The sequence below is a fragment of the Zalophus californianus genome, chromosome 12 (assembly GCF_009762305.2).
Source record: "Zalophus californianus isolate mZalCal1 chromosome 12, mZalCal1.pri.v2, whole genome shotgun sequence".
NCBI lineage: Eukaryota > Metazoa > Chordata > Mammalia > Carnivora > Otariidae > Zalophus > Zalophus californianus.
The window spans coordinates 102,846,800-102,860,108 of record NC_045606.1 but is presented as its reverse complement, the minus strand read 5'-3'; the positions used below and the strand labels follow the sequence as shown (position 1 = coordinate 102,860,108).

Here is a 13,309-nt window from a genome sequence, read left to right as displayed (position 1 = left end):
GATGTGAGGCTCCCTTGACTGTTGGCTCAGAATTAGCTGCTTGGAAAATGTTCCCAATGGAAACAGCAAAACTAAGTAGGTGAAAAGTGGGCTTCACTCCCTGAGGTCATTCATTTCTTGCATGACGTAGAACATTCGCCCCCTTTGTTGCTGTTGTTGTTTTACAACTTGAGTGTGGTTCACACTTCGTGGTGACCATGCAGTTGTGAAGCGTTCACATCAGTATTGTCTGGCACGGCTTGTGCACTGATGCTTTATTGGGTTCAAGCGCCTAAAGATTGGAAAGTTGAGCTCAGCAATCATACTTCTCTCAGACGTGACGTGATCTCAAGGGCACATCTCAAAGATCTAGCTGGTTGATGGATCTCTTCTAAAGAATTGGCTTCAGAGTCAACCTGGAACGTCCCAGGTTGGGATGTATCAATATGATTGGGACTTTAGTTAAGATTGAGAGCATATCCACTGTCTCCCTGAAAGAATGAGGGAAGTGTTGATGAAGACCACAATGGAACTAATGCCCAGCCCTACGTCTTGTCTGTCCTTACAGCCCTTCTCCATCTCTCTCTCGGCCCTGCCATGACACCTGCACGCGCACACATGCACACATTCACAATATTGATACACAACATCATATGGCAGTGTGGCCTTCAGTAGTCCCTGAGGGTGAGTATCTCTCCAGAGTGGTCAGGAGATAAAAGTAGAATTGACTCCAGAAGATGTATTGCTCTTACCTTTTGGTAGGATGGGCAGAATCTGAGTATTTGAATGTTTTCTCCAGGTTTTATGTTTTAGTTTCCAACACTCGTCAGAAGTCTTATCAAAATAATATTTTAGATCATTTTACAGCCTTTTAAATGTTCCAGAGAGTATAAACAAATAAATTAATGCAGCAGAGAACCCACTGTTACAATTGCTTACCAAACTGAAGTCTCTCGTGTTCTAAGTGAATATTTACTTATTTCTTACATAAACCCAATATATTTTCTGACGAATTCATTTCTTTTCATTACCCTAGCTGCACAATTTCTTTATATTGATCTGATAATCACAAGGAAAAATCACAGCCAAGAGTTATATCAAAACACATCCTTCCACCCCTTCAGTGATAATAAGATCCATCTCATTTCATCTGTGCACTTAGACAACACCCACACCCATACATGAATAAGAACATGTTCATCTCCTTTTCATATCTCAGGAACATAAATCTAACCAGCAAGAAAACACAGAATAAAATCCAACAGTACAAAATCTCTTTTTTGGTTTGCCCTTTGATCTCCTTTCACAGCTAGGAATTCCATGTGTGTGTATATATATATATATATATATATGGCTACAAGCATCAATTTGAAACTTATTTTTTTTCTTCTTTTAACATTTAAAAAAGTATCTCCCCAACTAAAACAGTCTTTCTGGGGCTCTTGGTCATCTTGGTCACTCTTTTCTAGTCCTACTGAAGCTTCCTCTCTTTCTATGTAGGGAATTCCTCTAAATGCACATATCCTGGGGGGTGCTTGGCTGGCTCAGTTGGTAGAGTGTGTGACTCTTGGTCTCGGAGTTGCAAGTTCAAACCCCACGTTAGGTGTAGAGATTACTTTTAAAACAAAAAATCTAGGGGCACCTGGGTGGCTCAGTCGGTTGAGCGTCTGACTCTTGGTTTCAACTCAGGTCATGATCTCAGGGTCCTGGGATGGAGCCCCGCATCGGGCTCCCTGCTCCGCTGGGAATCTGTCTGAGATTCTCTCTGCCCCTCTCCCTCTGTCCCTACCCCGTCTCTAAAATAAATAAATAAATCTAAAAAAAAAAAAAAGTAAAACCTTAAAAAAATAAATTAGAATAAAAGAAGCCCAATGCTGACGGATAGCATTGGGACCTTTGTGAAATAAATACATAAATGCCCGTATTAAGAAGGTGTGTGTATTTAGAAGGTGCGTGGATATAACTGTATACTCGTGGAGTTAACTATATTAATGGGGGAGGTGAAACAGTCCTGAAAATACATCATTTCCTGCTGTGGGGGCACAGTGGACTGATGGCACAAAGTGTTGCCCCCTCCCAGCAGCCCCCCAAATTCTGACGCCACGCTTCCCACAGGCTACTCACAGACAATTACTGGGCAACATAGGTAAAAAAACACAGGCCAATTTTGACAAAAGATGGGATTCTTCCACCAAGTAACTTTGGCTTGAGGAGGCCTCCTCAGCCTCGCCAGACTTTCCTCCAAGCTGCACTGCATCAGAGACCCAGAGCTCAAACGTCTTCTCTCCCTGTCCCCTTACCCAGGTATCAGACCCGCTCCCACCTCCTCCTGCACCCTTCCCCCCATAAGCCTCTTGCGTGTCTAACATCACCTTCGTGTCTGCTCCTCAGCTCACTTGAACTAAGGCAGGAGGTGAGAGCCTCCTTTTAAAGTGATTAAATAAATATGCCAGCGTGATAGTAACAATATATGTCAACTTGGCTGGCCTGTGGTGCCCCGTTGTTTGGTCAAACATGGGTCTAGATGTTGCTGTGAAGGCATTTTTTATGTGATTAACATTTTATAAGTAAACTTTGAGTAAAGATTAACATTTAAATCAGCAGACTGTGAGTAAAGGCAATTACCACCTTATGGGAGGTGGGTCTCATCCAATCAGAGGACTTTAAGAGCAAGGATTGGGGTGTCCTGCAGAAGGAATTATTTTCAGGACTTCATCAGAGAAGCTTGAGTTTCCAGCCTGCTGCCCTGGGGAATTCAGACTCAAGAGTGCAGCGTCAACTCTTGCCTGGATCTCCAGCCTGCCCCACCGATTCGGAATGTGCCACTCCCATAACTGTGTGAGAAAATGCCTTGACACAAAGAGGGTGAGATTGGTTGGACCTCCGGGAGAGTGAAGAATGGAGCATAGAAAACCGAGCCACCCTGCCAAGACAGGAGTGGGAAGGATCATTCCTGTCTCTTCAGCCCTGAGAAGACAAGGAAGGCAAGGTCTGAAAGTGAGCAAGATTTCACGGGCCAGGCCAAAGACTTGGAAGTTTAAGCTGGGCTCAAGTGGCTGAAAAATATTTGAAGGCACAACTTGCGCCATGCCCAACTTGAGAACCTGAGAGAAGACAGACTTGTGGGATTTGGGTGGAGAGAGGGGAGAGAGCAGAACAAAATGGGACTCCGCATGATGTGGGGGGGCCTCAAGGATTTTGTTGACCTTCTGGGGAGGCTGCGGTGATGGCTGTGACTCCACCTGGGGTTGAATGGAAAACAGTCTCACTCAGAGGGAGGGCCAGGCTGTGTGAGCGGTGAGAGAGACCACCCTGTGCTGGGCTCGTTAGGACAGCTGGAGACGGTGAGTTACGGCGAGCGCAGCACCCCCCGAGGTAGCAGTGCCGCGGTAAGCCTGTCCCGGGTCCCCCAGACGGTGCTTATGCTCTGAGACCACACGAGGCTGGGGACACACCTTGTCCTTTGTGCCATGAGGACAGACGGGCTCCCTGTGTGTCTAAGAGGGAGTCCAGGGGGAGACAGAAGCGACAGGCAGCTCGGGATTTGAAGAGAATTTAAAGATGCGGCAGGTTTAAGGGATCCAACAAAAGATGTTGAATCGCTCTGGGCAGCAAGAGCAGGAAATGGTTACCAAGCCTAGACCGGAAGCGATGAGGGGAGGAGACTGCTCTTGGGACCTGGTGGGGTTGGAGCCATGGAAGAGGGGCTGCCCAACAAGAGAAGAGGTAGGGTTACTCCCGTCGGAAGAACCACGTTGGCCAAGCAAGGAAGAGATGGGAGAGAAATATTCAGACACATCATCCTCCTGTTCCTTATCTCCTACCAGTCTCCTTCCGTTGGCCAGACCCAGCCAGAAGCCAGAGTGCCAGGGGGCCCAGGCCATGGTCGACAGAGTCCTCCTCCCTGGAAACACAGACCTGACGGAGGGGATGGAGACTGGATCTGGGTGGGGAACTCAACAGAATGACCCACACTCCTCATCCATGTAAATGCCATTTCAGGGAAGAACAGGGGCGGGGTGGAAGGGGGAGTCGAAAAGACTGACTCATCTAGAGAGAGAGTATTTTCCATGAGGAATTGCTTAAAGTAGTGGGTCCAACTGAGTACTAGATTAGACTAAAATCTTGGGTCTTCCTTCCTGTTCCACCTGCAATATTCTTGAAGGAGGTTAAATCATTTTAAAAAATCAACATTCAATGAAATATTTATTGAGGATTTTTTGTGTGGGCCAGACACTTCCCAGGTGCTGGGATTACGGATGGGGATTAGCAAACAAAGAATCTGGCCGCTCCTTCTAGTGGAGGAGCCAGAGAACAAGCAATTAAATACTTGATGGGAGATGGGGTGGGGGGTTAGAGGCTATGAAAGCAAGGGGCAAACAGCCCTTTGAGGAATATGGTAAGGCATGGATTAAGGAGTAGGGGGGGATTCCCATTTTTGAAAGGACTGTCACCAAAATCCCCACAGGAGTAAGTTTTTGGGATTCTTCAGGAACTCTTCATGGTGTAAATACTTAGTGCAGTAGAAGCTCATGTTTAATTTTTCCGTTTGTCCCCAGACTGGGCAAATTCAAAATGAATCACTTCATTGGTAATTATCCTGGACTAAGTGATATTTAAAAAGAAGCAGCTGTTTAGTACATTTGTGCATATTTTTGCTTATTTAGGCAGTAATAAGTTGAGAGCACAGGCTTTTCTAGAAAGTCATTGAGTGTCTGATACTGTTTCTTTTTTTTTTTTTATAAAAGATTTTATTTCTTTATTTGACAGAGAGAGAGAGAGAGAGAGAGCACAAGTGGGGGGGTGGCAGGTAGAGGGAGAGAGAGAAGCAGACTCCCCACAGAGCAAGGGAAGCCCGATGTGGGACTCGATCCCAGGACCCGAGGATCATGACCTGAGCCTAAGGCAGTTGCCCAACCAACTGAGCCACACAGGCGCCCCTGATACTGTGTTTCTATGTAAGAAGTCGTGCCCTTACTGAGCTGGAAAGGCCTCCCACTTCAGAACTAAGGAAACATACCTTCTTTTTCTCTGAACAAATCATGACACTTGCAATATGTTAAATGTACACTTTCATATCCTGCTTTTTTTGGGGTAATGTGATCTCACCTTTGCATAGGATAAGAACCAGAAGGAAATAAATGTATTATTAATCGTAATCGTCTTTTAAATATATTATTAATAATAATTGCCTTTCACTGAGGGAATCAGTATCTGCTTTTATCCTTCACTCTGTCTTTCTGTATTTTCTCGGTTATCTACAGTGAGCATATATTGATTTTACAACGGAAAACAAACTTCACCAAAGGTGCTAGAGTGTGTGTGATCTCCCTGCAGGGTCCCAGGCTCCCCTAGCTCCCGGTCCTCCCGCTCTTTCCAGGTGCTCATTAGCCCCATTTTCTGACGCATCTCTGCAAGTTGGAAGTTCCCGCTCAAAGCTGGGCACTGAAAGCCTGTGGCTGTTTGCAGAGGGGCCTTCCGGCCTCCTTCCCGGGCGCCAGACTGTGGCCACATCTCCTACGTCCCCTCCAGCTGCCTCCCGCCCCCTCTGGCCAGGCGCCCCGTCAGTGACCCTCCTCGCTCACTTCCTTCCCTTCCACCCCACGCTCTCTTCCCACTGGGCACCACAACTTCCTCTGTGGCTCGTGCCAGTCTGGGCAGCGGGGCAGTACTCCCTGCCGCGCATTAACATGAAGGTCCCAGTGGGGAGTGACTGTCGCTCCTGGCAAACGTCTGAGACAACCCAGCCAGGAGCCCCTCTTGACCCATCGCGCTCTCCCTCCCTCGGTGTGAGTCTGACCCACGGGCCTTGCCCCGGTGGCCTGGGAGCCGGGGGACAGCCTGGTGCCCTGTCTACAGTGCCAGGTGCCGCTGGGGGATAGCCTTCTCTTCTGGCGTTTCCCCAAGACGGCTGGCTTCACTTTTCCTGAGCCGCCACGTCAGGCGGAGAACAGGGGGGACCCCTGAAATCCCCACACCAAGGGCGTCTGCGTCTCGGGAGAGCTGGGTGCCCACGAGGAATCTCTCGGGTGTGTTCCCATGCCCCTCTGGGGCTCACAGCCGCGTGTGACTGCCCTGGGGACAACAGGCCTTCTGGGCGCTATGTCCAAAAAGGCAGCGGTGGTGGATGGCGGGGTGTGTGTGTGTGGTGTGTTGTGTGTGCGTGTAGCGTATGACGTGTGTGTGTGTGGTGTATGTACGGTGTGTGTGTGTGTGTGTGTGGTGTGAGGCAGGGTAAGTGGTGTCACTGGAGAAGTCAGAGGTGATCTCTTTATGTTGTGCACACACAACCGAGAGAGAGAGACAGTGTCAGGCCAAGGCTGTTGAAAGGCGGCTGCTAACGCAGACACCCAGGCAAAGCCAGAAACACCGGGAAGGTCCTAAGTCCTGAAAACCATCCCTTCCCCACAGAAAGTGGTTTTTTGTTCTCTAGAGTCAGAGATTTATTAATTAATTCCTAACAGCTTTATCATCGGGAAACCACAGTTGTCCAGTGTGTGGGGAAGGTGGCGATTCCCGTTTTCAGCTAATATTCATGATCGATGTGTGTTAGTGATGGCTCTGGAGTCCAGATAGACCACAGCTTCTTCCCTGTGGGGGTGATGTGCGTTCATCACTGCTCAGCAAAGGACGAGAGCTGGGCCTGGCCCCACACCTGGGGAGTCATGTACTGACTCAGAGCTCCCCCGCCCACACCCCTGGAGCCCCGTCTCACCGGAGTCCCGTCTGGGGCAGAACCTAGTTCTCCCTCCCCTGCTTACCAACCTCTGTCTTTCCCGCTCCATCACGTTAGCAACTTTGAGCTTGGTTTTCACTCTTCTTTTATTGAAAGACCAGTGGAATATTCTAGAGAGTCCTTCTTGTCACAACATCAACCATGCAAACTTTGTCTGATGAAATACTACCCAGGAGTTTCCAATAGTACTTAAAAATCAGTGGCACCGTGAATTTGATGACAAACAGTGTAAACCATTGAAAATATAGATCTAGCAGGTTTGCAATTAACGATAGACCTACATGTTATAATAAGCATCTTGGGCGCAAAGTACCCTTTATATACACACCAGGGCTTGTCGTTCTTGGACCCATGAGGAAAAAACATGGGGAAGGAGTCATGAGGTGGATGATCATGGGACTGGGTTCTGGCTGGAACACACATGAGCTTTGGATGAAGTTGCCTCTTTCTGAAATGACAATGAGGAACCCTTGCCAATGTTGGTAAATGCCGCTTGCTTTCAAGGTTTCAGAAATTATCATGATCATTTGTTTTCTAGAAAAAAAAAATCTTACTTTTGGAAATGGCTTGGGTTGGGCATTCTATCACTTTCTGTTGAAATTCCTCAGTCATGACTGGTTCGGACCCAAGAGCCGTGCAGAGAGGAGGACTGAGAGTTTGGACTTTCACTAGCCTCCCCCCGCGTTCTGTAGAGAGCAGGGTGGGGTGCGGGACACGTCTGCCCACGACAGGGTTGCCAAGGGAAACCCCTGCATTCTTCCTCCTCCGTTCCATCGGGCTTCCACTGCCTCCCAAGCCGAGAAGGAAGGCAGTTTTCAGGTTTCTGCTTCTGGTTCACTCTTTCTTCCAGGAATGGCTGTGGGCTCCATCTTGATCCTCACATTTGGAGAAAACTGGTAGGATCATACCATTAGGTTTGCCAGAAGCATACATTTCATATCAAGCATGAATTTTCTTCCAAAGAAATCCCGTTCTGTCTCACATGATGAAGAATCGGGATTTCAGCAAATCTCCGGAGCCGTTAGCCTTGCAATATGGTGCTGAGGAAGTGTTTGACATTTGTGTGCGTCTCTTTCTGCATGTACATGCGCCCCCACACAAGCTGGTGCTGGATCTCTGTGAGCCACTGGGGATTCATTCTCATCCCCATTTCTCTCCAGATAGAGATGAGGAAGCAGTTGGGATGGAGAGAGGGTATCTTGGTTCATCCCACGGCGTAAGTGCCTAATTACCAGTAAAGATGATGGCTGGAGGGGAGGAAAAGAAGGCAGTACCCCTCGCTACAGGATGGTAGAGGTGAGATTTTCTTTTGGTTCTCAGGCAGCTGATGTGGGGAACAGGTACTTGACTTTGGGCGGAATCCTTGATTTCTCTTGGCCTGAAATCCCATGCATCATTCTTGCTCTCTTCGGATGTGTTTTCTGTGTCTACCTGGCCATAGCTCAAAATAAACCTTTCACAGGAATGCATTTTAACCCCAGACATATAGTATCACGTGAGTGCCTATGAGGGGAGGAGGGCTTATCCTTTGACCCAGACGCACACATGGCCAACAGCGTATGTGCCTGCCTGTGAACAGGTGTGAGCACACACATTCACACATGCATGCACACACGCACAGCATCACGACAGCATGAGCACATTGGATATCCGAGGATGGTTGCTGAACTAACACAGCTTACACAAGGCCAAATGCCTCCTAATAAAAACAACTCTGTTGTTCTGCAAGTGCCTCAGGTCAGGTGCTTTGACGCAGACAGGTGGTGGGGTTTGGCATACCAGAAGGTGCCTGGGGAATAATGCTATGAAAAATAAAAATGATGAAGCAGAACTGGACAGTGGGGCCCTCAGACCATAATAAAGGTCTGAAAAGTCTCAGACAACCCAGATGGAGAGACTTGGAGCATAGACTATGCGTCAAGGAGAGGGCAGAAACAGACCAGCCCTGCGGACCTTGCCCCGCCCGGGCAATGTGTGCTACTGGTTTACCTGCCGTGGGAGGCGCTGCCGCTGGACACTGCCCACATCCTGGGGGGCCAAAAGGCAGGTTCTCCTGGGAGGAGGTCTGAGCCGTGCAGCCCCTGCCTCACTAGCACAATACTCAGTGCTAGAAGGCAGAAAAGACCAGGGAGCTTAGAATTTGTAGCTTGACTAGATTCGCGGGGTTGGGTTGTGATACATGTTGAGGACACATTTCCTCCTTTCTTCCCTTGTAGAGACGTGTGAAGTGCCTTGTAAAAGTACAAGCTGAGACTAATAAACAATTAGTTTTATTTAATTAACTGCATAGCCAAGCCAGTGTCGTTACTTTCTAAAATCAGACTTACTGAGTTAAAATAGATATCAAATACAATTCAGCAATTTTAAGGGTACGGTTTGATGAGTTTTGATAAATGCATGGAGTCACGTAGCCATCTCCACAATCCTGATAAAGAACATTTCCATCACCCCGGAAAAGTCTTCCCTTAACTTTTGGTAATCAGTAATCAGCCAACTTAACTAGAGTTTTGCCTTTTCTGTTACTTCATATAAATGGAATCATGCAGTACATATATATGTATGTTTCTGGCTTCTCCATATCACGCTTTAGGTATTCATTCATGTTGTTGCATGTATCAGTAGTTGGATTAATTTTATCGACAAGGAGTATTCTACCTTAGGATTATACCAGTTTATCTACTTATTGGTTAATGGCTTTGGGGTTGCATTCAGTCTGGGGCTAAGATGAATAAAAGTGTTATGAACATTTGAGTATGAGTATTTGTGTGGGCATATTTTCATTTCTTTGGGGAAAGTGCCTAAGATTGGAATTGCTGAATTGTAGGATAAGTATATGTTTAACTTTGTGAGAAACCATCAGACGGTTTGTACCATTTCATATTCCCACCAGTGTTTCTCAGAAACAGAAACAGCTGTGTTCCTGAGAGTTCTCATTACTCCACATCTTCACCAAAACTTTCTCTAAATTTTAGCCTTTCTAGTAATTACATCATAGTATGTCATTGGAGTTAAAAAATTTCCTTCACAACTAAAGATATCGAGCACCTTGTGGTCTTTGGCAATCATATCGTTTTTGGTAAAGTGTCTATTCAAAGTTATTTTGCCTATTTAAAGAATCGAATTGTTTATTTTCCTGTTATTGAGTTGCAAGTGTGTGTATATGTATTTTGGATGCAAGTCCTTTATCGGTTACACGTTTTGCAAATATTTTCTAAGTCTGTGGCTTGCCCCTCCATCTTCATTACACCGTTTCTTGAAAAACAAAAGTGTGAAATTCTGAGGAAATCTGATTTGTCTTCTTCATTAAGTCTACCATCTTTTGTTAATGTTTTCTAAATTTCTTGTGATGCTGTCCTAAAATCATATCAAAATAGAAATTAGAGATTGTCATTGATGCAGAATTTTACGAAAGTAATATAAATGGCTAGGTAACTTTCTATACCCTCAGTTAACCAAATCGAAGGATATGTAGAACGGATTTTAGTTTATGCACTGTGTCTCCAGTTGAAGCCTTTTAATTTGTATATTATATCTAATAGGAAGTCACCAGACTTCAGATGGTGAGGGAACCTTGAAAACTCAAACACAGTATTATGTATCCTCTCCTAATAAGGCATTTTAAATTATTGTTATTATTTTAAATCTCTGGCCTTCCTTTTTTGGTATTCAAGTTATTTTCATATTTTTAACAAATAAAGGCATATCTTTCATCACAATTGGTTTTTGAAAATCTCTAGAGGAGATCTGACTTGCCCCTTTCTCCCCAGATGCTTAATTTAGACAGAACAGTATCATGTGTTCTGAATCAGCTTTTGTCCAGCGCTCAGAATTGATTCCGGTTTATTTCATGACCAGAAAATTGCATATTATCCAAAAGCATCACTTCACATTATGTCCTAATAGGTTCTATTTTTTTAATGTTTTTTTATTTATTTATTTATTCATGAGAGTCAGAGAGAGAGAGAGAGAGAGAGGCAGAGGGAGAAGCAGACTCCCCGCTGAGCAGGGAGCCCGATGCGGGACTCGATCCCGGGACCCTGGGATCATGACCTGAGCCGAAGGCAGACGCTTAACCATCTGAGCCACCCAGGCGCCCACATTATGTCCTAATAAAGTACCCTACTCTCCTTGGTGATAAACTAAATTAAAATTATCTATGACAACTTCCGTGGCCTAATTTTAGAGGGTCCCCAATCTCTTCTCCACCTTAGTCTCCTCCTGTCATATCGTTTTATTATCCCATTTCAATTACTAAACAAGTTTCCAAACAGATCTCCCACAGAACAACCATTTGTTCAATGAAAATGTTACACTACATTCAACTTTCTCATAAGTCAACTGTAAGTTGAAATTCTGTTTTTAAGGCCTCTGCCAGTATACTGGGAGTACATTAGAAAAGAGATATTGCATTTGGTTGATAATAGTTATCTTTGAACCTTTTCTATATAATTAATAACCATTCAAAAAGAAAGTTCAAATGAGAGACAACAAAAGCAGTTTCTAAATGTGTGATGCCTAATATGGGAAATAAATCCATACAACTAAAATATTGCTGACCACATCCTTCTGGCCTTGGTAGCGACACCACCAATTTTGCTTCATATGTATTCCTTCTTCTCAAGTATTCAAAGAATGGAGTAGACATTTTATTCTTAATTTTCAAATTTTTCGTGACTATATTAGGATATTACCTTTTTTTTTTTTCACAAATCAGAAAACAAGGGGCTACCATTATCTTTGCACATTTTCAGTAAGAGAGCCAAAATAAGAACAATTCTGGCTAATCTCATCTAGGATCTTAATTAGCACTACTAGTTTAATTTTGTGAGTTAAAAATAATATCACTCCTGAGAAACAATGCCAGAATTCTCATGCTGATGCAGTGCATTGCAGGCATAATGAAGAAATACTTCAGCAACCATGAGCTAACACAGTAGTTGGAGGCATGAGGAACACCCGTAGGGGCTCTTTGGGGTGTAGACATAACTCATTGCTGCTGACGTTGTGGGAACCTCTGTGGCAAGAGGGACGGGATATGATGAGAGCCGGGCTTGTCATCGGCACGCAGGACCCAGAGCCCGACCGTGGTGGCCAGGGTGTGAAGAGGTGAAGGCCAGAGGGAAGGCTGGTGTTGGACCAACAGCATCTCATCAGCCAGGTCGGCAAAGGCTCTGTGAGTGGCACCAATGGGATCAAAACCCGAGTTGGTTGTTCAGAAGAACCAAAGCCACACGCCGTTTGCCGGCATCGAGGACAGCACTTGGATTGCTTCTGTGGGCTGGCCACCAGGGCGGTGGGGAGCCGTGGACAGGAGGGGACCTGCTTGGGAAGGGCTGGGACAGCGGAAGCCGTCAGAATGACGACTGTGACCTGGTCAGGGCCCTTGCAGAAAGAGACCGTGCCCTGGATGAGCCGGTGGGGATGTCTGCACTGGATTGGGGCAAACCGGACAGAGGGACATGTGTGTGCCTGCAGACATGTGCTGGAAATGCCCAGCTTTCCCGACCCTGGGAGAATCTGAGCCTCGCTAGTGGGGGATCATAGCTCTGCAGTGGTGTCACTCGTTCTGATTCGTGTTCACTGAACCCATGTGTCGCTGAAGACAGTTGGGGTTTGACTCACGTAATTCTTGAAGTAGCTTCTGTTCATATCCTTGGTGCTCACCCACCGGCATCTCCTCTTGTGTGAAGCTGCCCTCCTCGTGCCCAGTTCGTGTAGATACTTGGGGTCAGGCTCTGGAGGCTGCGAATTCCCTTGGGAGTAACTGCGGTATTGACTGGTACCTGAGATGCTCTCGGGGTCCCGCCAGGCACCGTCGCCTTGTCGACGAGTTGTGTGGTTCTACGAGTGCCTTCTGACCAGATGCGGGTTTCATGAGCTTGGACCTTGCGAACCTGCCCCTGAGGGGCTGTGACTGATGACATCTTCATGTATTTTATCGAACTTCCCAAAATGCTCTGGTCATTTTCAAACCTCTGAAGCTGCTAGGTGCTGAGCCAGACCTACAAAAGACCGGGGGTGGGGGGGTTTCTTGTATAGCACGTACACTAGCCAAATGTTTCAGTTTTCTGGTGTTTTCTGTTTTCTCTCATTGCGTTTCTGGTTTTTCTTATTCTTTATGCTTTTCAGTTCTTCCTGGGACAGTGGCTTATAAACTGCTGGGTTCTCCAGATATTCCACGTGAGGGACAAAGCCCATTCTCGTCAGCATGAAGTCGATGACAAAATTCCGTAAACCTGATAGCACAGGAAGGACTTGGTACCACCTGGGAAGTCCCCAGGGCTCCGTGCAAAGAGGACATTCCACAGGGTGTCCTTTGTGTCAGGACTGGGAGACATCTTTCTGCTTATTAAAAAGCAGGAAAGACTTGCAATGGTTCAAGGGCCAAGGAAGTCCAGCACCGAGAACTGAGTTGTGGGACTTCACAGACCCGCCTGCCTGGCCCTGCTTTGCCCTTACCCTGCTCCCCGTGCTGCCTCGTCTTCTCTGGAGGCCAACAAACGAGTGTTCGGGAAGCTTCAGAATGGCTCCCTGGCTTCAGGGCAGTCCGACCCTTGTGGCTGAGATGGGCGCTGGGCTCTCAGCGGGCTCTGC

At 46.4% G+C, this 13,309-nt stretch overlaps 1 pseudogene; it reads right to left on the bottom strand.

The window, feature by feature from the left end:
* LOC113911814 overlaps positions 1–13,053 on the bottom strand; it is a 46,431-nt pseudogene extending 33,378 nt beyond the window's left edge.
* Between the last annotated feature and the right edge of the window lie 256 nt (positions 13,054–13,309).